Raw genomic sequence first — 26,074 nt, forward strand, 5'->3', positions numbered from 1 at the left:
GGTCTTCCTCATGCAGGATTAGGACGGTAGGCAGAAGGCACGGGTGGACGCATGAAGGTCTCCTGAAAGACAAGACTTGTAAAGGTGCTGATGAATTGGTGGAGAGTACCAAAAGCTCACTGTGAGCGATGTTGTGGTGCTAGAGGCACTGAGGTGCTAGAGGCACTGTAATGCTAGAGGTACTGAGGTGTTTGAAGGCGCTGAGGCGCTTAGAGATGCTGAGGTGCTTGGAGGCACGGAGGTGCTGGAGGCACGGAGGTGCTGAGGCACGAAGATGCTGAGGCATGGAGGTGCTGAGGCACGGAGGTGCTGGAGGCACGGAGATGCTGAGGCACGGAGATGCTGAGGCATGGAGGTGCTGAGGCATGAAGGTGCTGAGGCACGGAGGTGCTGGAGGCACGGAGATGCTGAGGCACGGAGATGCTGAGGCACGGAAATGCTGAGGCACGGAGGTGCTGGGGCACGGAGATGCTGGAGCACGGAAATGCTGAGGCACGGAGGTGCTGGAGGCACGGAGCTCTGGAGATCACAGGTACAGTAGTAGTAGCGATGATACTCAGGCGCCGGAGCTCTGCCCGGCGTCTGAATTTGTACTTCCCACCAGCACCTGATTGGAGGAGCGCTGATGACGTCACCCGTCCCCAGTGAACGTCGGGCGCACCCGCGACGTCCACACTACGGGCGCTGGACGGAGCGCCGGGAAGCAGAGACCGCCAGCAAGGACGACCGCCCGGACAGCCAGCACCCCCGGAGAGACAAGCCCGGCGGCCGCGGCGGCGGTATGACACCGCTCCATTGAGGGCAATGCACCGCTCCAAAATGATAATGTTAAGTGCTGGTCATATGACGCTGTAAACGGACATCAGAGGGCTCTCTCCGACCAACGGATGTTAGACCTCACAAAGGGGGCCAGTAAAGTTCCCCCGATAGGTAGCAGATGGTGTCTGCAGGGAGCCGTGAGCAGTCTTGGTCAGCAGGTGGATCCCGGCTTGGGATATCCAGCAGATATCGTGCAGTAATGTGCTGCGGCTGTGGAGAGCCGCGAGCGGGCTTGATTAGCGGGTTTACACCGACTGGAGAACCAAACGTGAGAAAGTGGGCGTCAACACGTTTCGTCTCCTAGCAACCGGAGACTTCCTCAAGACGAATTGAGGAAGTCTCCAGTTGCTAGGAGATGAAACGTGCTGACCAAGACCGCTCACGGCTCCCTGCAGACGCACTGTAACACCGCAGGACACCATCTGCTACCTATCGGGTGAACTTTACTGGCCCTCTTATGTCCGTTTACATCGTCATATGACCAGCACTTAACATTATCATTTTGGAGTGGTGCATTGCCCTCAATGGAGCGGTAGCTATATATTGCATTTAACATTTATACGAGAAAGTGTTACCCTCATACGTGCAAATTCACTATAACGGACCCTGTCTGCAATTTATCTCAGGAACCAGCACGTGGGTAATTGTATATTACAATCCTCTTATGCTGTTTAATACGAGACTTTATTTATTGCTGGACTTTTTATTGAAATATACACTGGGACGCCAGTGTCTCTGATTATATCACCTACTAAACAGAACCAATGAATTAGTTTTAGATACATGTTGTCTGATACATTAATTGCTGTTCTTAAGATAGAACAAACAATTTGCTGCTAATTGTATGTTGAATGCTTGTCACAATTGTTGCCTTTAATAGATACAATATAAATTTGTTTAAACATATTGGAGTCTTACTGAGTCAATTACTCTTTATGACAGACTGCACACATTTGTTTGATACAGTGTTACCCAGCGCAGAGTAATTATTCTATGTGGGTCATAAAATGGTGTCAGGGCCATTACTGTGTGTGGCATAATGTGTAATGGGCATTACGGTGTGTTGCATAATGTGTAATGGGATTTATGGTGTGTTGCATAATGTGTAATGGGCATTAGTCACTGTCGCAGCTGCCCATTCATTCCCACTCCTGCCGAGCACCCACCAGCAAAAACATAAATCGGCACCTATGTATGTATACATACATATATAGATATACGTTGTATGTATGTGTGTGTGTGTGTGGTTCATCAAATCGACAGTGTCTAGGTCGACAATGTTTAGGTCGACCGCTATAGGTCGACAGTCACTAGTTCGACATGGATGGAAGATCGACAGGGTTTCTAGGTCGACATGTGCTAGGTCGACAGGTCTAAAGGTCGACCTGAGGATTTATTTATTTTTTGTGTCGTTTTCTTCGTAGAGTGATGCTTCGGGCATGGTGCCTTCGCTCCGCTACCGCTTCGCTCAGCACACTTTACCGTTCCAATCGTAGTCCACGTGGATCGTTAAGTATGAAAAAATTTTAAAAAAAGAAAAAAATGCGAAAAACTCATGTCGACCTTTAGACCTGTCGACCTAGCACATGTCGACCTAGAAACCCTGTCGACCTTCCATCCATGTCGACCTAGTGACTGTCGACCTATAGTGGTCGACCTAAACATTGTCGACCTAGACACTGTCGATCTTCAGACCGGATCCCGTGTGTGTGTGTGTGCTGTGTATATGGAGTGTTCTGAAAAATAAATTGCATATACTGTATATATACATTTCATTGTCTTTTATTTTAGATCACACATTTCTTAGCAGTCATACCCAGGATTAGAACCCATGACCTGTTACACAGCAGACACTTTACTGATGGAGCTGCTGTATTTGCTCCTGTACAGGAAGCATGAGAATTCTAACTATGTGAAGTTACCAGAGGCGTCTCTAGAGAGGAGGGGACCCGTGTGCAGACTCTGTGTGTGGGCCCATTCCTCTCCCGTAGCCGGCCGCCGCGCCATGTTTTCAGAGTTCTGCGCCTGCGCTGTAGACTCTGGCACTGTGCCAGTGTCTGTAGTGCTCAGTGCACTAGCAGCTGCGGCATCCAGCTACTGGCAGAGGTGGGGGCTCACACGGTCCCAGATAGACGCCGGAAAGGTAAGTATAGAAAAAATGGGTGCTGTGTGTGCGGTGTGGGCCCCCCTCTGGAGCCAGGGCCCCATGTGCACACTGCACCTATTATAGATACACCAGTGGAAGTTACGCGTAATTGTCAGAGAAGTAACTTCATATAGTTAGAATTCTCATATTTCCTATACAGGAGCAAACAGCTTCATCAGTAAGGTGTCTGCTTCCAGTGTAATAGGTTGTGGGTTCTAATCCTGAGTATGACACCTGTAAAATGTGTATCTACAGTATAATAAAAAGGGTGTGATGTGTAAGGTGCAGGGACCAGTGAGGAAGTCGGCCACTGAAGAGATAATGTCAAAGTCAGAAAAATATCATGATGCACACTGCCATATTTGCACCTCATATGTGTCCCTGCTGCGCGTGAGTGCGCATACTCGCTGTTGCGGGCACCCGCAGGCGCACGGTATGCGCATTTACGGTAGAGATTGTATGCGTCTAGCGGGCGACTCTTTCGTTACATATTTTCACCATATAATGTATTTTGTAGATTATGGTCCCTTTGATAGAATCTGAAAGTTTGGTTAATGTAGGATGTTCATGGACAGAGAAATCCCTCTTTGTTTGATACGAAAGGTCAGACAGGAGTAATACAGTGGTGTTTAGTATCCATCGGAAGAGTATTTAATTAGCAATATTCCGGTGTTGGTTTGAAACAGATTAATCGCTCGTGCGAATAATTATGGACATAAGAAGTTTATGTCCATTTACTATTATTTGCACTTACTTATCCATGCGGCGGGAAACCTAGTTTCCCACCCACCTGAGCAGTTGGAAATTGTCACAGCCCACCTGTATGAATCAACCTATGACCTTTTGTTATAATGCGAGGAGGAATTCCTGTGTCCAATGAACAATGAGATTGTAGGGACCATTGAATTGTATTGTGTGTGGGGCATAAATAGACAAGCCGATCACATCCAGCTCACTCTTCAACGGTTCTCATTGCTGATAATCGGGAGCTGGATGTCCAGAGGCGCATGCGATCGTTCCCCTTTGTGCGTAAGTTTTTCTCCGCAATCATATTGTCTTTCTTGTTATTGTGGGCCATATCTCTCTCTCTCTCTTTCTCTCTCTCTCTTCTTTCTCTCTCATTTCTCCTTAAACGTAATAGTATTGTATTGTATTTCCTGTGTAGTTACCTGGTTAGTTAGTCTATGTTATATTGTAGTGTATGACTTGTACTGTATTATTCTTTTTGCAAGTATAACATATTCATAAGGCGTTAGACCCTAAGCCCGGTAGTTGTGTGTTCATTATAGTGTTAAGTATTCTCAGAGCGTCGGTGACGCTCGAACAGCTTTTAAGTTAATAAGGTTACACTGTGTTGCATCTACACCCTGTCTCTACACTAAGGTTTTACTGCATAATACATTGTTTATGGTTTAGATATAAAGGTTTAACTTTGTGAGCGTCTGCGCCGCTGGTGATCTCCTCGTGGTCCCGAGCGTCCGCTACGCTATAGCGAACCATTATGCTAGTCAGCAGCCAATAGCGTGCCTGCCTGTGATCTCTTGGCCGTGAGCGAACGTGACGCTTGAGCGTCTCGACCACGGCTAAGCGATTGTTACGCAACGTGCGTACCCTTACGGTACTCCATACGTCAATAGCGTACAGTGTTCTTAGGCCTCTCAAAGGGTTTTAAATAAGATAAATATTTAGCTTTATCAATAACGGCAGCTATCAATTAACCTAATTCATTGGTGTCACAGAATGGGAGGAGAGGTGCCCCCTTCAGAGCAGGAGCCCGGCGGCAGATGACTCCGTTGTCTCCCAGAGTTACGCCTCTGTGTTAAGCCTAAAAATGCACCAATTTCAGCTATTAAGTAGCAGCAAAATCAATGACACTTTTTACAAAACATCTTATGACCTATTTTTGGGTCTTAGTTTAATACAATTCTAAGTTGGGGGGTAATTCAGAGTTGATCGCAGCGTCAAATTTGTTAGCAGTTGGGCAAAACCATGGTGGTCATTCCGAGTTGTTCGCTCGCAAACTGCTTTTAGCAGCTTTGCACACGCTAAGCCGCCGCCTACTGGGAGTGAATCTTAGCTTATCAAAATTGCGAACGAAAGATTAGCAGAATTGCGAATAGACACTTCTTAGCAGTTTCTGAGTAGCTCCAGACTTACTCGGCATCTGCGATCAGTTCAGTCAGTTTCGTTCCTGGTTTGACGTCACAAACACACCCAGCGTTCGCCCAGACACTCCTCCGTTTCTCCAGCCACTCCCGCGTTTTTCCCAGAAACGGTAGCGTTTTTTTGCACACACCCATAAAACGGCCAGTTTCTGCCCAGAAACACCCACTTCCTGTCAATCACATTACGATCACCAGAACGAAGAAAAAACCTCGTAATGCCGTGAGTAAAATACCTAACTGCATAGCAAATTTACTTGGCGCAGTCGCACTGCGGACATTGCGCATGCGCATTAGCGACTAATCGCTCCGTTGCGAGAAAAAAATACAGAGCGAACAACTCGGAATGACCCCCCATGGTGCACTGCAAGTGGGGCAGATGTAACATGTGCAGAGAGAGTTAGATTTGTGTGGGTTATTTTGTTTCTGTGCAGGGTAAATACTGGCTGCTTTATTTTTACACTGCAATTTAGATTTCACTTTGAACACACCCCACCCAAATCTAACTCTCTCTGCACATGTTACATCTGCCCCACCTGCACTGCACATGCTTTTGCCCAACTGCTAACAAATTTGCTGCTACGATCAGGTCTGAATTAGGTCCTTAACCTTTAGGGCTGCAAAAAAAACATCTTACGAAGATAAACAAAGAGAATTTAGAACCTTCTGCGTCTGACACTTATCGGGTTCTGCCTCTGACATGAGCTTAATAGAGTATTGTGTTACTCTCTATAACAAGTCACCTGGCTTATGAAAGGAGTAATTGCATATTCAAGGTGTTAGACGACTTGTTCCAAACAAAGAATCAAACAATTGAGGATTTGCTCTAACAGAAAATCAACGTTCCAAGGAAAGCAATGGAAAGTAACAAGCCTCGCCTGAAGATCATCTTCTGCCACATTATAAACCTGAAGTACAGTATGTGTCTTTACAAACCACACACAGAGCCTGCTTTACAACAGTTTCAATTGCCGCGCCACACCTCTGCCTGGGAATGGCCGCATTGGGCCAGGGTCAGAAGTGAAGGAGCTGCGCACAGCTGTACTTCATTCCCTGAGTACAGGTGGTCTACTCACTGCGGGCGTATAATGCCCATTCACTACACCTGACAATGACGTCAGTATCATACCCAAATGTAGGATATTGTCCTATACTGCAAAGTAATTTTGTACAAATGTGATTGTCCATTGGTGTTGGTGGTGAAAAAGGCCTTTTAGTTTAATGGAGTAATCAGGAAATTGAGCAGAAGCCATGGACTGGTGAGTGTAGTGGGACAGGCTGGGCAGAGCAGGCATAGTCTAATTGCATACGTCAGGTGCCATGTGCAGTTCAGGGCGGCAGAGTTGAAGTCTGGAATCAACGATGCAAGAAGTTGGTGGGCAAGCCTGCTGCGCGAAGGGCTGCCTCTGTGCCCGTTCTTTATGCCAATCTGAGCTTTTTTTTTTGTTTGTTTCATAGACTAAGTTCCAGATGTGTCATGCAACGGTCAGAGCGGAGAGCTTGGTGCATACGTCTGCATACAGCTCTGGCGGTCATTCCAGGCATCTAATTGACGCCCCATATCGCTGTTCTGAATCGTGAAACTTAGGGGCTCAGATGGGAACCGTTTACAAATCGGTTAATCTCTGTCCAAGCCGGATCTGGCACGGTACTTGGTAGAGACTTGGACGTTCTCAGGGGGATGAGGCAACAAGTTTGAGACACTAGGCCTAGACCCCTTCATGAGAAGAAGAGCTCCAGAGGATAACTGAGAAACAGAGGGAACATATGGAGAAGCCTGTGGGAGGCCTGTATGTCTTAGGCATGGTCTGAGAGATGCAAGAGGTCTCATACTAGCCAGCAGAGGGGCAACCTGAGAGAAGCATGGGGTTGTTTTGTGTCGGTCAGTAGTGGACGCTGTGCTCACTGCGGTCCACACCAGGTCATCAGCTGCATTGTTTTACATAGGGCACAGGAGGAGCCCAGAGCGCCAAAAAGAGAAGCCACAACTATGGCCCTCATTCCGAGTTCATCGCTCGCTAGTTACTTTTTGCAGCCGTGCAAACGTATAGTCGCCGCCCACGGGGGAGTGTATTTTCGCTTTGCAAGTGGGCGATCGCATGTACTGCCGAGCGGTACAAAAAAGTTTTTTGCAGTTTCTGAGTAGGTCTGAACTTACTCAGCCGCTGCGATCCCTTCAGCCTGTCCGGTCCCGGAATTGACGTCAGACACCCGCCGTGCAAACGCTTGGACACGCCTGCGTTTTCCCAAACACTCCCAGAAAACGGTCAGTTGACACCCATAAACGACTTATTCCTGTCAATCTCCTTTGCGATCGGTTGTGCGAATGGATTCGTCGCTAGAAGCATTGCACAGCAACGATGCTGTTTGTACCCGTACTACGCACGTGCGCATTGCGGTGCATACGCATGCGCAGTAGTAACCTGATTGCTGCGCTGCGAAAAACGGAAGAGAGCGATCAACTCGGAATGAGGGCCTATGTGTCCAGTGTGATGAACCAGATCTTAAGAACCAACTCCCCAGACTGTTGCCCTATCAAGTCTATGGAGAGATGAAGGATGGCAGCAGAGAATAAAATGGCAGCTGGAGGAGAAGGGATGGTAGGCAGGTGCAGAAGAGGACATTCACTAGAGTCCAGCTGAGTAATTATCCATCATGGGGGAGTAAGAACAAGAAAGGGATATGGAAGTCTTTATGGAAGAAAGAGGCTAGTAGTGCTGGTGGGGTAATGAGGGAGTCGGGTGGATTTAATAAAGTGTCTGACAAGGGGTTTTAGGGTTTCAATAGCGAACATTTGCAATCCAGACCTCATCACCCTCTGGGGAGGCCAATGGGTATTTAAAGTTAGCCCTCTGCCCGACAGAAAGACTTTGGGCATAGGTGAGCCGTGGGTGAGATGTGAGGACTGCAAACGACATGAGCCATGGTCTGGATCTGATGTGACCAAGCCGTCTTCTGGTCATCCACTACAAACCAGGTAACGTAAGCTTTCATGCTATTTACAGCCAGTGCTAAATTGAAGAGCTTTGGCCATTGCTGAAAGTGCATGTTGACCAGAGGCAGTTTGTCATGCTACACATTCGTTCTGCAGCGACACATGACCGGTAGCCCAGGTCCAGCAGCGTAGCGCTCCAATGAAACCCAGCGAGCTGAGAGCTGCATCATTCAGTTCCAGTAGGACAGGCCCGGCAACCCGTGCAGGGCCGTCTTTTCGTATGGGCTCAATGGGCTCTTGCCCAGGGGCCCTAGGAGTATAAGGGCCCTAGGATGATAGCTGAGGGTCCCCTCTTTCCAGGGGTACCAGATTTTTTAAAATCGGCCATGGGGAACTGGAGATATCAGACTTGAAAGCAGTGGTCCCCATCCAAGCCTGTTAATTGCTCTTCCTAGACAGATATCTTGAGTTCTGTCTGACTTAGAGTTTTTGTGAGGGTATAATCCTAAAGCTGTGACTCTCCCCTTTTGGTGGACACTGGAAGCTTGTCTCTACTATGTCCAGAACCAGAGATATCAGCCTTTAAGCAGCCGGTCCCTGCTCCAGCTCCACACGCCTAATACGCAGTTTTAGATTTTCATTGGTGAATTACTCTGGCTCCTGAACTCTGATCCCCAAGTCCCCAGAACCTTCTGAAAGATGAGACTCTCTAGTTTTTTTTATCCCATTCAAAGCTAAGAAATACATTTTCAGGAACTTGAGATATCTGCAGTCAAGCAAGCTGCCCTCCCACCAGAAATTGATAAATATTAAGCCCACTCCACTATCCACCCCTCCCCTACGTATTAAACACCTCCTACCTCCCTGGAAGTCATGTACTAGGGCTTCTTCATTCAGCCCAATTTCCCCTTCTACAGTTTAGCCCCATCTGTACAGTAAAGGAGTAATTAGCAGAAATTACTGCTCCAGGTCCTACTTGCTAAGTGGAAGATAGAACACTCCCTACCGCCCGCGGGACATCAAAGCTGCCGCTGATAGCACCCCCCACCCCTACCACTGGAGGATGGGTAGGGGGCCCCGTGCATTGCTGTGCCCAGGGGCCAACACTGCTGTTAAGATGGCCCTGAACCCGTGGCTCTCCAGCTGCTGTGGAACTACACAGAGATGTGCAGTTCGGTTTCCCATTCCATTCCACACATATTTTGTGGATCCCAACAAAACCAAAACCCGGTCTGGATCTCCCAAGGAGATCCGATCTAAACCAAGTCCCGGTTCAGATCTTCCCGCAGTTCGGAATTCAGATTTGTAATCCAAATTTTGAGTTTTAGATTTCAAAAATTAAATGTTTGCTAGTGTTATCGATTTTTATCAAATGATTATCGATATTTTAATCACTTTTTTAACCATACAAAAACATTTTTTTTTAAACACTTGGGTGGTTTTGCCAAAACCAGAACACGATGACGAATTAGAACCATGGGGGTCATTCCGAGTTGTTCGCTCTGTAAATTTCTTCGCATCGCAGCGATTTTCCGCTTAGTGCGCATGCGCAATGTTCGCACTGCGACTGCGCCAAGTAAATTTGCTATGCAGTTAGGAATTTTACTCACGGTTTTTTCTTCGTTCTGGTGATCGGAGTGTGATTAACAGGAAGTGGGTGTTTCTGGGCGGAAACTGGCCGTTTTATGGGAGTGTGTGAAAAAACGCTACCGTTTCTGGGAAAAACGCGGGAGTGGCTGGAGAAACGGAGGAGTGTCTGGGCGAACGCTGGGTGTGTTTGTGACGTCAAACCAGGAACGACAAGCACTGAACTGATCGCAGATGCCGAGTAAATCTCGAGCTACTCAGAAACTGCACAGAGATGTCTTTTCGCAATATTGCGAATCTTTCGTTCGCAATTTTAAGAAGCTAAGATTCACTCCCAGTAGGCGGCGGCTTAGCGTGTGTAAAGCTGCTAAAAGCAGCTTGCGAGCGAACAACTCGGAATGAGGGCCCAAAACCTAAACACAGGGGTCCCCGTACACCTGTAATTCCAACCCTTACCCATGGCTTCCCACCTTGCGCTTCCCATTGATAAATGGACAGAAGGGGCTTTCGGGAGAAAATGCAGGTGGAGACACTGAGAAGAAGAGAGTAAGGGGGTCATTCAGAGTTGATCGCTCGCTAGCTATGTTTTGCAGCGCTGCGATCAGATAGTCGCCGCCTATGGGGGAGTTTTTTTTTTGCTTTGCAAGTGTGCGACCGCATGTGCAGCCGAGCACTACAAAAACAATTTGTGCAGTTTTTGACTTGCCCAGAACTTACTCAGCCGCTGCGAACACTTCAGCCTGTCCAGTCCCGGAATTGACAACACCTGCCCTGCAAACGCTTAGACACGCCAGCGTTTTTCCAACCCCTTCCAGAAAACGGTCATTTGCCACCCACAAACGCCCTCTTCCTGTCAATCACCTTGCGATCAGCTGTGCGAATGGATTCTTCGTTAAATCCATCACCCAGCAACGATCCGCTTTGCACCCGTACGACGCGCCTGCGCATTGCGGTGCATATGCATGTGCAGTTTTGCAGAGTTTTGACCCGATCGCAGCGCTGCAAAAAATAGCTAGCGTACGATCAGGTCGGAATGACCCCCTAAGTGAAGACACACACACAGCCCATAACCGCAGCGCCATTTCCTAAGCCGAGAAAAGATGTGTTGCATGTAATTGCTGCAGAGATGTCAAATAAGAACTGGAACCAAGCCACAATAGTAAAGATGTCAGCGGCGACAGCTGATTATATAACAGGCGTCTCAGACGTGCGCATTCCCCAGGTATAATGTACAATGGTTTATTGTATCTGCCATAGTAGTGACGTTCCTTATTCACAACCACGGCTATTAGGGGGTTAATAACAAGCTACACGTTCCCTGGGCAAAAGATAACAACACCCTGGGGCATGCCTGGACTTGAACACGCATTTGACCCGAACACTCCCATGACTGTATTCTGCGCGGTGTGTTACACATAGCAATCAATGTGCCCGGAAAGGAGAACTGTGCAGGATAATTATGGCTGCCTATAAATCACGTTATACACCAGCAATGATTAATGCTGCATGCCGGTTATTTGTCCAGCAGCGAACGCTCTTCCCATAATAGATATTGCTATTGATTTTTCGTTTTAGTGATTTGCCTAATACACAGGGGGTTACAGGCGATGTGACGTGAGAGTCACAATGAGATTCGGAGGAGCGCACCGGCCAATAGATGCTGCTGCGTCACTCTTGCCTGCGTCTCAAAATAAGGCCCCCCCTTACTAACCTCAGTACAGTACATATGTAGCCATGCTCATTTTACTGCGATACGGCACGTTGCGTCACGGCGTGCCAGGCTACGACTATACATGAACATGAGTAACGGTGTAAGGCTTGCATGTCATCATGGTGTTTTCGCACAGCGGGCGATCAGGTCATAACTGCGCATGCGTATCCACCGCAATGCGCACGCGCTTCGGACAACAGCAAAGGGCATCGCCGGTCAGCGACGGGATGGTGCAAAAACTCAGATTGCACGGGCGTTCGCAAGGTGATTGACAGGAGGCGGCCGTCTGTGGGTGGCAACTGACCGTTTAGTGGGAGTGTCAGGAATAACGCAGGCGTGCCCAAACGTTTTCAGGGAGGGTGTCCGACGTCAGCTCCGGCCCCGATCAGCCTGTTCTCATCGCACTGTAGGAGAAAGTCCTGGGCTGCGCACACACTGCACACACTGGTATTTTCGCAGCTCGGCGTACACATGGGATCACACACTTGCTCAGCGAATTTACACTCCCCCAGGAGGCGGCGACTATCTGAACGCAGGACAGCAAAGATAGCAGCCCAGCGATCAGATCTGGATTACCCCCATAGTCATTAATCCAGTATATTATTGCCTTGGGGGTCCGTCATGTCACTCACCCCAGCTCACCCTCTGATGTGCGCTGTGTCCCTGTTACGCTCGCCTTGCTCCGGCTTGGATGGAACGTCTGCAGCACTGGACCCCATGTATTTAATATTTGGGGTTATGTTTTATTTGTGTAATTCCATCCAAATCTGAATTTTGAGTCAGCATAAGTAGTGGTGCCGAGAGAGGGGGGGGGGGGAGGGTACAAATTACCCAGGCCCAGGTCTGATGGAGGGACCCAGTGAGGGTCCAGTAGGGGCCTAGGTCCCCTCCCCCTTACCTGGCAGCAGCAGCTGCAGCTCTTTTCCTCAGCCCGTCACACGCCGCTGTGTACTGGGCTGCAGTGTGGCCATGGAGGGGCTTAACAATGTAAAATACTATTTTTTTCAGTATTTTTTCTAAGGGTACATGACCACACCTCCTGTGATTAGGCCACACCCCTTGAAAAGTACCTGGGCCCGGCTCTCGAGTGCCCTGAGCATAAGCTATGGTATCACGGCTGGTGTAACCCTGCTATGCATTCATTCTCTCTTGCTCAATATGATGGACCGATAAGAATAATGTTACAGGTCTGATCTGCAGTTTTGCTTTGTGGCAAAGACAAATGTGCGAACAGATTTAGAGTTGGGAGGGGGAGGGGGGGGGCGCATTCTAGTGCAACTCTAGACTGCAGAGCATAGATAAAGTGGCCCAGTGTCTATGTGCATACGTTTGCATGCTAAAGCCCTGTGCAGTGTGCGCGTATGCAGAAGCCGTACTGCGCGTGTGCACACAGTGAGATGCGACGGCATATCACCTGTGCGAATGCCTCTGCCTGATTGACAGGAGGGTGCTGAGAGGAGAGGTGCTGAGAGGAGGGAGCTGAGAGGAGAGGTGCTGAGAGGAGGGTGGAGAGTGGAGAGGTGCTGAGAGGAGACGTGTGGAGAAGGGGGAACTAAGAGGAGAGGTGTGGAGAGGAGGGTGCTGAGAGGAGAGGTGCGGAGAGGAGGGTGCTGAGAGGAGAGGTGCTGAGAGAAGAGGTGCGGAGAGGGGGGAGCTTAGAGGAGAGGTGCGGAGAGGAGGGTGCTGAGAGGAGAGGAGACGTGTGGAGAGGGGGGAGCTGAGAGGAGAGGTGCGGAGATGAGGGTGCTGAGAGGAGAGGTGCTGAGAGGGAGTGCTGAGAGGAGAAGTGCAGAGAGAGGGGAGCTGAGAGGTGAGGAGAGGTGCGGAGAGGAGGGTGCTGAGAGAAGAGGTGCGGAGAGGTGGGAGCTGAGAGGAGAGGTGCGGAGAGGAGGGTGCTGAGAGGAGAGGTGCTGAGAGGAGACGTGTGGAGAGGGGGGAGCTGAGAGGTGAGGTGTGGAGATGAGGATGCTGAGAGGAGAGGTGCTGAGAGGAGAGGTGCTGAGAGGGAGTGCTGAGAGGAGAGATGCGGAGAGGGGGGAGCTGAGAGGTGAGGTGCAGAGAGAAGGGTTCTGAGAGTAGAGGTGCTGAGAGGAGATGTGTGGAGAGGGGGGAGCTGAGAGGTGAGGCGCGGAGAGGAGGGTGCTGAGAGTAGAGGTGCTGAGAGGAGAGGTGCGGAGAGGGGGGAGCTGAGAGGAGAGATGGTGAGAGGAGAGGTGCTGAGAGAAGAGGTGCGGAGAGGTGGGAGCTGAGAGGAGAGGTGCGGAGAGGAGGGTGCTGAGAGGAGAGGTGCTGAGAGGAGACGTGTGGAGAGGGGGGAGCTGAGAGGAGAGGTGCGGAGATGAGGGTGCTGAGAGGAGAGGTGCTGAGAGGGAGTGCTGAGAGGAGAGGTTCGGAGAGGGGGGAGCTGAGAGGAGAGGTGCAGAGAGGGGGGAGCTGAGAGGAGAGATGCGGAGAGGAGGGTGCTGAGAGGAGAGGCACGGAAGGGAGGAGCTGAGAGGAGAGGTGTGGAGAGGGGGAGCTGAGAGGAGAGGTGTGGAGAGGAGAGGTACTGAGAGGGAGTGCTGAGAGGAGAGGTGTGGAGAGGGGGGAGCTGAGAGGAGAGGAGAAGTGTGGAGAGGAGGGTGCTGAGAGGAGAGGTGCGGAGAGGGGGGAGCTGAGAGGAGAGGTGCTGAGAGGAGAGGTGCGGAGAGGGGGATGCTGAGAGGGGGGCACTGAGAGGAGGGATGCTTAGTGGGGGTGCTGAAAGGGAGTTGCAGAGAGGGGGTGCAAAGAGGGGGTGCTGAGAGGAAGGTACTGAGAGGAGGGATGCTGAGTTGGTGTGCAGAGAGGAGAGGTGCTGAGAGGGGGTACTGAAAGGAGGGATGTTGAGTGGGAGTGTTGAGTGGGAGTGCTGTGTGGGGGTGCTGTGAGGGGATGCTGTGAGGGGATGCTGAGTGGGAGTGCTGAGAGGAATGATGAGGAGAGGGGGTGTTTAGAGGGAGGTGCTGAGTGGAAGTGCTGAGAGGGGGGTGCTGAGTGTGGCATGCTGAGAGGGTTCAGAGTGGGGGTACTGAGTGGGCGGTGCTAAGAGGGGTGTGCTCAGTGGGTGTGCTGAGTGGAGGTGCTGAGAGGGGTGTGCTGAGTGGGGGTGCTGAGAGGGGGGTGGTAAAAGGGGGTACTGAGAGGGGGATTCTTAGTTGGAGTGCTGAGAGGAGGGTGGTAAAAGGGGGTACTGAGAGGGGGATTCTGAGTTGGAGTGCTGAGTGGGGGTGCTGAGAGGGGGGTGGTAAAAGGGGGTACTGAGAGGTGGGTTCTGAGTGGGGGGGCTGCGGAGTGGGAGGTGTTGACAGTGGGTGCTGAGTAGTGGGTGCTGAGTGGGGGGTCCAGAGTGGGGGGTGCTGAGATGGGGGATTTCCCAGGCTGCATGCTTAGCGACGTAGAACTGGCTACATCAAGGTGTGTTATTATTGTTGTCGGCCCCGCTCAGGGGTCTCTGCTGGATAGTTCTGCACGTCTCTTCTGTTACTGCTCTGCCTATAATGGGGTTGATTCTGAGGCAGACGGATCTCTTTGCCCACATCAGCCCTATGGATTTCTGCATAAGCCAGGCATGTCCAAACTGCGGCCCTCCAGCTGTTGTGAAACTACATATCCCAGCATGCCCTGACACAGTTTTGCTGTCAGAGAATGCTAAAGCTGTGTCAAGGCATGATGGGATATGTAGTTTCTCAACAGCTGGAGGGCCGCAGTTTGGACATGCCTGGCATACAGAGCCGGCCATAGGCATAGGCAAACTAGGCAATTGCCTAGGGCATCTGGTATGCCTAGGGGCATCAGCAGCTTCTGCTGATTAAAATGATATACGGCATGCCTATATTCTGTGTGTAGCATTTCATATGCAGATACAGCCACAGTCTCACACAGTATATAGGCATGCCGCATATCATTTTAATCAGCAGAAGCTGCTTGTGCATCCTAGCCACATAGCAATGCAAATAAGATGCATTTTCATTTAAAAAAATGAGCCCGACGTTAGCATTGAGGCAAGATTTATGAGGACACATCTGTATTCAAGCAGAGGCAGAGGTCACAGTGTTAGTGGCAGTGTGAGTGCTGTGTGCATGTAAGTAGGTTGGTTGTGCAGTAGTGTTCGGAATATGTGTAAGGAGCATTATGTGTGTCATGTAAAATGCATTAATAATGTGCAACATATGTGTAAGGGGCACTATGTGTGTCATTATGTGTATAAGGGCATTAATAATGTGCAGCATATGTGTAAGGGACATTACGTGTAAAAGGGCATTAATAAAGGTTGTCATAATGTGTAAGGCGCATTATGTTTATAAGGACATTAATAATGTGTCTCATATGTGTAAGGGGCATTACTGTGTGGCATTATGTGTATAAGGTGCTCTACTATGTGGCGTTGCGTATAGAAAGGGCACTACTGTGTCATCTAATGTGAATAAAGAGCAATAGGGTGTGGTGTAATGTGAATAAGGAGCAATTCAGTGTGATGTAATGTGAATAAGGGGCTCTACTGTGAGGAGTAACGTTTATAAGGTACAGTGATACTACTGTGGGATGTAATATGAATTATGGACACTATCGCATGATAAATTGTGAATAAAGTGCAGTACTGTGTGGCGTAATTGGAATTGGGGTTACTATTGTGTGGCCATGCTCCTTGCCAGCAAAAACACACCCCTTTTTGGGCTGTGCGAACTGTTCCTATTTAAAATATTGGGGGTACAAACATCAAAATAAAGACTGCTATGGGTTGATGGTGCTGGGAAAGAGGTGCAAGGTCAGAGGCGGAACCAGCGGTGGTGCTAGGGGGCACCAGGCAAAATCTTGCCTAGGGCATCATATTGGCTAGGGCCGGCTCTGCTGGCATAAGCCATATGGATCCGGGCATCAGCCCTATGGACCCCCCGCATCGACCCTATGGACCCCCCGCATCGGCCCTATGGACCCCCCCCCGCAACAGCCTTATGGCATAACTTTATCTAAAAAATGCAAATCCGCTTGAATTTGTTCCAGAATGTCTGTACAAATTAGCTTTTTCGCTTTCTATCTGCTCGGCAGTGAGAAGCCTCGGAACCTTCTCCGCACAAACTTTCATCATGTTAAGATCTTGATGCAAAACTTGCCTGACCGATGTTTAGCGTGTCTGCTGTCATTCAGATGAGTAGACGGTCAACGACAACAATCTTCCAAATTTCTTCTACGTTTTCGTTTGCTTTTGACGTGCAAGGCCTTCCGGGGCGTTCATCATCCACAACCGTCACTAAATCTCTTGTGCCACTCAAACACACGTGCCCGTGACCTACAATCTTTGGAGAGCATACGGAAATACTCGGAGGGTATTTTCTTCAATTAAACTAAAAATTTGAAGGCAACACGTTGCTGTACTTTTGAACTAAACAGTTTTACAACGCACGGGAAATACACAACGTCTTCTAACGCTGTGTGACAGCAGACTATCTGTGTGATAGGGGTGATACTTGCAAAACCTTCTTGGGACAGTCCCAGGTGTTCCCCCCTCCCTTCTAGCTCGCGCAGTACGGTTTATGTTATACAAGTACGGTCTCGTAATGCAATAGCCACGCCTCGTACTCTATTTTCTAATACAATGTTATTCTGTAACAGAGTAAAGTTCTGGTGACAGCGTCTTCTATGCAGTGCGCACAGTCCATAGAGTCCAGCTTACAGAAGGATGACTGCAATGTGGTATTTTGCTGGCCCGTTCCCATGAGATCTCTGACAGCCGGGAGAGTAGGGAAACGTCTCTGAGTGTTTGTGCGGAATGCACGGATCTCTATTACTCACCTTCAGGGAGATTAGATCTCGCTGATCCTGTGTTTAGTTCCAGGTGACCATGCCAAGCGCAGACATTCAGCAGACCTACAGATCCCAAGTGATAGTCTCTGATTATGTGAGATCTGGATATAGTTTATATAAATACAAATGCATCCATTGCAGCCATATTATAAACTACCGGCTGTCTTATGGGTTTTATGAGTGAATATTTATATTTAATTTCAGTTATTTCCGGACATAAAGTAAAAAAAAAAAAACCCCACCAGAATTTCACATTTATTTTGGCCTTTCCATTGTTTCATGCAATGTAGAATGGGCGGTGAAGCTGTGGACCATACCATTCATCTTCCCCCCCCCCCCCCCCCCGGGTGCTGTACAGGGGTGGGGGCTCCACAGGCATTCCCATTAATACGACTAAAATTGTACAGGACCACGCAAGTCGGCTGTCATTTCGCTCGCACCGTGCGCATGAAACTATGGGGGTGATTCAGATCTGAACGCTGCTGTGTGTTTTTGCACGGCGGGCGATTAGCGATAGACTGCAGATGCGTATGAACCACAATGCGCATTGACAAACAACAACAGACCGGTCAGCGACGGTCTGGTACGTAAAATGCAATCGCACGGCCGTTCGCAGGCTGAGTGACAGGAAGTGGACATTTGTGGGTGGTAACTGACCGTTTCTGGGAGTGTCAGGAAAAACGCAGGCGTGCCCAAGCGTTATCAGGGCGGGTGTGTGACGTCCGCTCCGGCCCCGATCTGCCTGTTCTCATCGCACTGGAGGAGTAAGTCCTGGGCTGCGCACACACTGCACACACTGGAAAAATCATTATATGGTGAGTGAAGTGCGAACGGATTTGCAGTTGTCCGCTGACTGAGGGACTTTTAGCAGCTCGGTGTACACATGCGATCGCACACATGCACGGCGAGTATACACTCCCCTTGGGCGGCGACTATCTGAATGCAGCACAACAATTTTAGCAGCCTAGCGATCAGGTCTGGATCACCCCCTAAATGCGGATATTTTTTACCGTATACCAAGTTGCATGCACTACGTTCATGTGTTCCCATCCAAAATCTTACGGTCCCATTGTAAAATCCTGTATCCCCCCCTGCTCCCCCATGTGCATGATAAGCCAGCAGAGGAGCACAAGACTGGCACATTATACCCCTTTTACATAGCACAAATAACCCGGTATCGACACGGCATATTGCCGTGTCGACACGGGTCAGTGTGCGATGTGAAAGCACTCTGCCGGAATTAGCGGGTCGCCTGACCCGGTAATTCAACCCGGTATAAAAGAAGGATTATACCCGGGTTGAATACCGGGTCAGGTGCAGTGTGAATGGGAGCCGCGTCGATGCGACACGGTTCCCATTCACAGCATAGGGAGAGGCGGCGCAGGAGATGAGCTCATCTCCCAGCGCCACCTCCACCCCTGCCCCTGCTGCTGCTGCGCCCCCCCCCGCTGCTATGGCAACCGACCCAGTATATTGCCGGGTCGGAAAGCCAGCAGAGGGGAGCAAATGCCGGATCCCACCCGGTAAGTACGCGTTTCTTTTACCGGGTGGGATCCGGCATTTGCGATCTGAATGCGGTATTACTCTGAACCAAAACCCTGAATTATAACCCAGCAAAGATGTTTAACAGGAGTCTCCAATTACCAAACATGCCCCAAAGGCCGTGCACCAGGATTGTCATCGGAGTTGACCTAAATGAGGAGCTTTTAGGGCTGTTTTTAGGAATGACCCCGATTCAAGAGTCACAAAAGAGAAAAAAAATAATTATAATTAGCCTTTGGTGCAGCCGTGGGTCCATTGATCCGGATCATCCATCAGATTGTTATACGGTGCCACGTGAATTAATTGTCTGGAGGCATCATTCATTATACAAAGTAAAACAAACCTCAGCATTTTTCAAGATGTAGGAGGGCGTCATTTGCACCCTCCCTACTATTACCTAAATCTAGATCTAGGAATGCTTCCTGCATACCACATGATATGAAATATGCATTCGGGGCCAGGATCAGGGTATTCAACCCTATCTATATGTTACTTTTTGTTGGGGCACTTCATATGGACCCAGGTGCCCTAAGAGTGATGAGGGTGGAGTACACAATTCCCAGCCCGGGGTTATACTCAGGGCCGGTTCTAGCCCTTGTGGCGCCCCGGGCGAAAATAGGGGCGTGGCTTCATAAACGGCGTGGACAGTTATGCCCCCTGTAGAGTTGTGCCCCTATTTGTGCCCCCAGTAGAGTTGTGCCGCTTTCAAAAATAAAAAATAAATAAATGAATACTCACCATGCCCGCTCCTGATTCCCGACCGCTGCTGCCCTCTGTCTCCGGCTGCCGCGCAGCTCCTCCTCTGATCTATGGGAGAGACGTCATGACATCTCCCCCATAGTGTAAAACTCTTGTTCTAGTTTCTAACCGGTTCCGATTTGTATAAGTGTAGGGTCTATTCACCGTAATTTTCAGGTAAGTTATACTGGGGGGTGTAGTTTTATTTTCCAACTTTCTGTTTCCGCAGGTCGCCTTAACTCCGGAACGCTAGTAGCCAGACGAATTAGACGAGAATAACAATTCCACTACTTTTATGACACCAATAAATACTCTGACTACTGATCTGGTTTATCCCTAAATCAATGTAAGACAAATATTGAACCGAAATTATTTATTATACTGGAACATCACGTTCATTGAATCCTGTCTGGGATTTATCTTCGGCTCTGTTAAAAGGTTAGTATAACATATATATTGCAATAATATATTAACTTATGCACTTTACAACTTATCATTAAACAACTAACAATACTATTTTCCCCTAGTATGCCATACGGATATTCCCAACTCCTACTGACAGTATCCCTAAAGTTCAGCTGACTATTCGTACGTTGGTGCACAATGAGGAATAGAAAACCCGGTAGGTGTTTATCGGAAGTATGCTCAGTAGCTTAAGTGTCGCTTGATCTGAATCACTAACATCCCTTGATGCTGTATTTCTAGGGTGATCAATGATGCCACTTGTATATCCGCTGGTTAGTAGATCCGAGCTGACTAACTCGGAGATCTCTGAATGGGATTTTTAGTAAGGAGGCTCTTAAAATACCTATGTCAAATTCCAGCGTCTGAATGACTCCTGTTCTCTCTGCTGACTGTGGCTTAATGGTCTTTCCTTACAAGCCTCTACTGAGTTTCATCAAAACTAGTGTTATACTCCCTTCCAGACTAGGTCTAAATATATCTGGATTCGCTGTCCATTTACCATCATCAGAGACCAGACAGGTATTAGTTAGGATATTGCCTCCGCCTTTCTCTCTTTCTTATTTGTTGCTCCCTGTAGTCGAGTACACTCCTGACGGGGTCACTTTCTTCCTGTTACTAGTCCTGTACTGCTATCTATTTCAACTAGGCAGCTATCTGGAAAACGAGTAGGGATTCTGTCTCTACTACTTTCTCTGAAGAGAATAGGGCATCTGTCTACGCAGTAGCCTAGAAGTGGGGTAGAGAGTCTAATTACGCAGTGTCTGAAGAGGGAGTAGAGACTCAATCTACGCAGCGTATGAGGAGGGAGTAGAGACTCAATCTACGCGGTGTCTGAGGAGGGAGTAGAGACTCAGTCTACGCAGCGTCTGAGGAGGGAGTAGAGACTCAATCCACAGAATGTCCTGTAAGCGGAGTAGCCATTCTCTCTACACAGTGTCCTTTTTAGACGATTAGGGAGTTAGGTTTTGGCACTATTTTTAATCTCTGGTGCTGAATTGGGCACGATTAATACTCTCAGCGTGTGGCCTCAGTCTCGGCTCAACGACTCTTACCACACCAGATGCCGTCTCTCTCTGCTGCAGCGCACCAGTCCTCCCGTACTCACGGTCCGTCTCCTCCGTTCGTTCTGACACTTCACTTTCTGGTTCTCCCTTGTCTCTGCTGCCACCTGGTGGTTCTCTCTCGGTAAGTCACGACTTACTATCCGCTCGGCGTACTCCGCTCCCCGCTGCTTGTCACGGCATCTGCTCCGTAGTCACTCCGCTCTCTCTCTGCTCCTCCTCACGCAGCCAACCGCCGCCCCGCTCGAGCCCTCTCCTCTTTATCTCCTTCCCTTAAGTCCCCGTATGTCTCCCGCCGAGCGCTCGTGATCCGGCAGTTAGTCGGGCCTCCGTCCTCCCTGTAATAGTTCACAGGTCACAAGTTCTGCTTGAGCACTCCACATCTCCATAGTAACTACACAATCCATCTCTCCATCATAATAGTCAGCTTTTGATTTCTCTCCCTGTTGCTACCCTAATTCGGGTTCCTACCCTTAAGTAATACCCTAAGATCTATAGTCAGTGCAATCTTTCTTTCTGGGTATCACATACTTCCCCGGTAATCGGATGTGTATCCTTACACATCCATTTAATACAAATTAACGTTGTAATAACATTTCTCTTTACTATTGCTACTATTATAACAATTCTTACATTCAGTACAATTTATTTATTTCTATTCAACCATTGTACCTACTAACAGTTGGTTCGTATCTTACTTTACTTTCTATGGTATGATTTTTAATGCTGATACCGAGTAGGCAATTTCCCTCTGGTGCTTCTCTCTGAACGCCTCAATATCATACTTTCAGGCCGTTCAGATTCGATAACAGTGGTAGTTAGACTGTCATTTCCCCCTAGGTCCGGGAGTGTTCCGAACGTAGTCAATATCGGCCAACAAAGATTCATCATCTCGTCTGGATACGTATTTATTTCTGACGTCATTCCTGGAGATGAGACGGTTCCCTCTTTCTGTTCCGGCCAGTCAGGACATAACTTTAACTGGTCTCGATGTACTAGATTTTGTCGTGTTCCATTCTCTAATCTAATTAGATACACTTCTATGTTTGGATTCGGTTTTTCTATGACTGTATATGGCGACGGTTCCCACCGAGGATCCAATTTACTTTGGCGTCGATTGTTTTTTCTTAATACTTTGCATCCTATTGGCAATGGTTCTGCGTGAGCGTTCAAATTGTAATATAATTCTTGCCGTTCCTGTACAATCTCCCTACGTTGTTTAACTAATTCTTGTGCTACTCTCAGGCGCCGGTGATGTTCGTCTACCCAATCGGTTTCCAGGAACGGTTCCGGTGTGATTTTTCTATTGAAGCTCATATCTACTGGTAGCCTCCCTTGTCGGCCAAATAGCAAATAGTATGGAGTATAGCCGGTCGAACTGTGCGTGGTATTATTGTAAATAAACATGAATTCTGTCAACAATAATGGCCATTCTTGTCGTCGCTGTTCTGGAAGGGTCCGCAGCATTTGTATTAATGTTTGGTTCGTTCTTTCACAGAGCCCATTCCCTTGGGGATGATATGGGGTGGTTTTAATCTTGTTACATCCGTACAAAGAACATAGTTCTTGGAATAACTGAGACGTAAATGCTGGCCCTTGATCTGTTAGAATTCTATCTGGGAATCCATATGGCCTCACAAAGGCCCTCCAGAAGATTTCTGCTGTGGTTTTTGCTGTCATATCCTTGACGGGCAGAGCTACTGCAAATTTGGTATAATGATCCACGATCATGATCGCGTATTCATACCCTAATTTACTCTTCTCCAATTTGAGATGATCGATGGTAACTAGTTCTAGTGGCTGGTTGCTGATTATTGGATGTAGCGGTGCTCTTTCTGTTTGAAGGGGTGTCCTCCGAAGAGTACATTCAGAACAATTCTGACACCATTCTTCTACACTTTGGCGGATTCCCACCCAATAAAATCGTTGTCTGATGTTATTTTCAGTTTTCTGAATGCCGAAGTGTCCTGATCGATTATGGTAGCCATTCAATATTACGGATATTTTGTTCCGAGGAACCAGTACTTGGAAGACGGTCAGATGTGTTTTGGGATGAATACTTTTCCGGACTATAACATTCTGCTGTAATTCCAACCGATCTCGCTGTCTCCATAACTTGACGACTTCTACGGCTGCTACTTGTCGTTCTGTCTTGGTAAAGACTTCTTGTTTTAGTAGTAACCTTTTCAATTGACAAAACGGTGGGTATTCTTCCTGCCATTGCTGCCATTCGCTCAAATCAACTACCTCCGCAGTAGTTTCCGACTTATTTCTCTTAGAACTAGTTTGGTGTTGTACCACTCGTTTTTGGTCTCTCTGGAAAGGTGGTAATTCTATCACTTCAGCTGGATCTTCCATTTCTGATTCCTCTTGTTCTGGAAGGCGGGATAAGGCATCCGCATTCTTATTAGTTTGTCCGGGCCGATATTGGATGTTGAATTGATAGTTAGATAATCTGGCATACCATCGTTGTTCCAGCGCTCCCAGTTTAGCGGTAGCCAAGTGGGCTAATGGATTACAATCGGTGTAAACTACAAACGGAGTAGCTGTTAAATAATCTCGGAATTTCTCTGTGATGGCCCAAACTAACGCCAAGAATTCTAATTTAAACGCGCTATAATTAGCGTCATTACGTTCCGTTTTCCGCAGGCCTCGACTGGCATAGGCTATGACTTTTTCTTTACCGTCTTGTAATTGGGCCAGTACCGCACCGAGTCCTTTTTGACTAGCGTCAGTTTGCAGGATGAAAGGTTTACTGTAGTCGGGGTACGCTAGTAGAGGTGCTTGGGTCAACAGTTCCTTAAGTTGGTCAAACGCGACTTGTTGTCGTGACGTCCATGCAATCGGTAGACGTTTGCTCTGGCTGATTTGTGGTACGTCCCTAAGCAACTCATGTAAGGGTGCAGCTATTTTGGCAAAATTTTTCACAAAACGCCTATAATACCCTACGAATCCCAGGAACCTTCGTACATCTTTGACGGTCTGGGGTATTGGCCATTCTTGGACGACTCTAATTTTTTCGGAATCTGGGGCTACCCCTTCGGAACTTACCACATGTCCCAAGTAATTCACTTGTGGCTTTAATAAGTGACACTTAACTGGATTCACTTTCAGTCCATAATGGGCCAGTTGTTGCAGAACTTCTTGCAGATGGTGTAAATGCTCTGAATATGACTTAGAAAATATAATAATATCGTCTAAATATAAGAGGATCATTTCAAAGTTTTTATGGCCCAAACAATGTTCCATCATCCTTTGGAAAGTGGCCGGAGCATTACACAATCCAAAGGGCATTCGCTTGAATTCATAGAGTCCCATGGGGGTGGTAAAAGCCGTCTTTTCTTGGTCTTCAGTTGCCACCATAATCTGCCAGTATCCACTGGTGAGATCTAGCGTTGAGAAATATTTAGCTGATTTCAAAGCTGCTAACGACTCTTCTATTCTGGGCAGTGGATAGGCGTCCCGGTGGGTTATCTGATTTAGTTTCCTATAATCGACACAGAATCGTAACTGACCGTTTTTCTTTTTGACTAGTACCATCGGGGCAGCCCAAGGGCTGTGGCTTTCCTGGATGACCCCAGTTGCCTTCATATCCTCTAACATTTGTCTAACTGGCTGGTATAGAGCTGGGGCTACCGGGCGATGTCTTTCTCGGATAGGTATTGCATTCCCTGTTACTATATGATGTGTGACGGTCGTCACTGTACCAAAATCCAACGGATTTTTGCTGAAAGTCTGTGGATTCTCTTTTACCACTTTTAATACTCCTTCTTTTTGTTCCAACGGGGTGGTTTCGCCTCCAATTTGGATACCCTCCCACCATTCATTGGTGATATTCTTTTTGCCGCTGGTACCATCCTCACTTGGTCGATGAACCCGGTTTTGGGCCTGCATAACATCCTGAAAGGTGACCCACGTGAGTTTGGCAATCGGTCTTTGGCGATACAATTTAATCTGGTGGTTGTGAGGGTTCATGATCCGAATTGGCACTCGTCCATTCGTAATCTGTACCAGACAATGGGCCACCACAATGCCGTCCTCTTCATTACCTTCACAAGGTTCAACCAGGGCCTCGTAACTTTTTCCCCTCGGTCCGCAACGAGCCTTTCCCCAAACTATGACTTCGGAGTTGGGAGGCAACTTTATAGGCTTACCATCAGTAATCCGTACTTTCCCCACGGAACCTCCACACTGTATAAAGGCCCGTTGACTTTGCAGGGTCTTAATGGTCTTTTGTATAACATTCCGATCAGGGGACAACTGTTCAGCAAGGGACCGCTTCAGGATCGTAATTAATTCATCCGGGCAACTTTGCAGGATATTCATCCCTAAAATGATTGGGATTGCGTTCGGGTCACTAGTATGGGTAATCAGACATCCTTGCCGAGGTAAGTCCTTATCTCCGATTTTTACATTAGCCTCCCAATAACCCATACACGAGATGCTTGATCCGTTACTGGCTATCAATTTTAACCAGGTCGGTGGCGGGGACACCATTTGCTGCTCTCCCCAGTATTGTAGGAAGGTGGAATGTTGAATGGTGGTTATTTGTGAACCAGTATCCACCATAGCCGTAATCTCTACTCCATTGATAGAAATCCGTATATGCGGACACTGTCCCACGTACTGGGCCCACCATTCTTCAGCCTCTGGACCTATTCGGGTGTCTCCCCCCGAGGCTCGGCCCCCAACCTCGGGACATTGGAGTTTAAATCTTCCGCTGATTCACAGTTTCGTTCGATATGCCCCGGTCGATGACATCGCCGACAAATTGGACGTCCTTGAGGATCAAACTGATCGGTACTTCTTCGGCCACTATTGGGTGGTGGAGTCCACCAATCGCTCCGTGTTCTCCGCCGTTCCCGGGACCACCGATTTTCATTGGGAAAGGAGGCTTGCTTTCTAGTGACATTCTGAATTTCTTTACTCATCTCTGTCATACCCATAACGAGCTCTTTTATTTGGCTCTGTAGCGTTCGGATGGGATCCGGATGACTCTGGAAATTCTGACTGCCAATATCAGTGCTCCTCTTGTTCCTTACTGTACGAAGAGAGCCATCTTCACCGGGCGTCTGATCTTCCCGA

This window comes from Pseudophryne corroboree, chromosome 4, assembly GCF_028390025.1.
Source record: "Pseudophryne corroboree isolate aPseCor3 chromosome 4, aPseCor3.hap2, whole genome shotgun sequence".
Lineage (NCBI taxonomy): Eukaryota > Metazoa > Chordata > Amphibia > Anura > Myobatrachidae > Pseudophryne > Pseudophryne corroboree.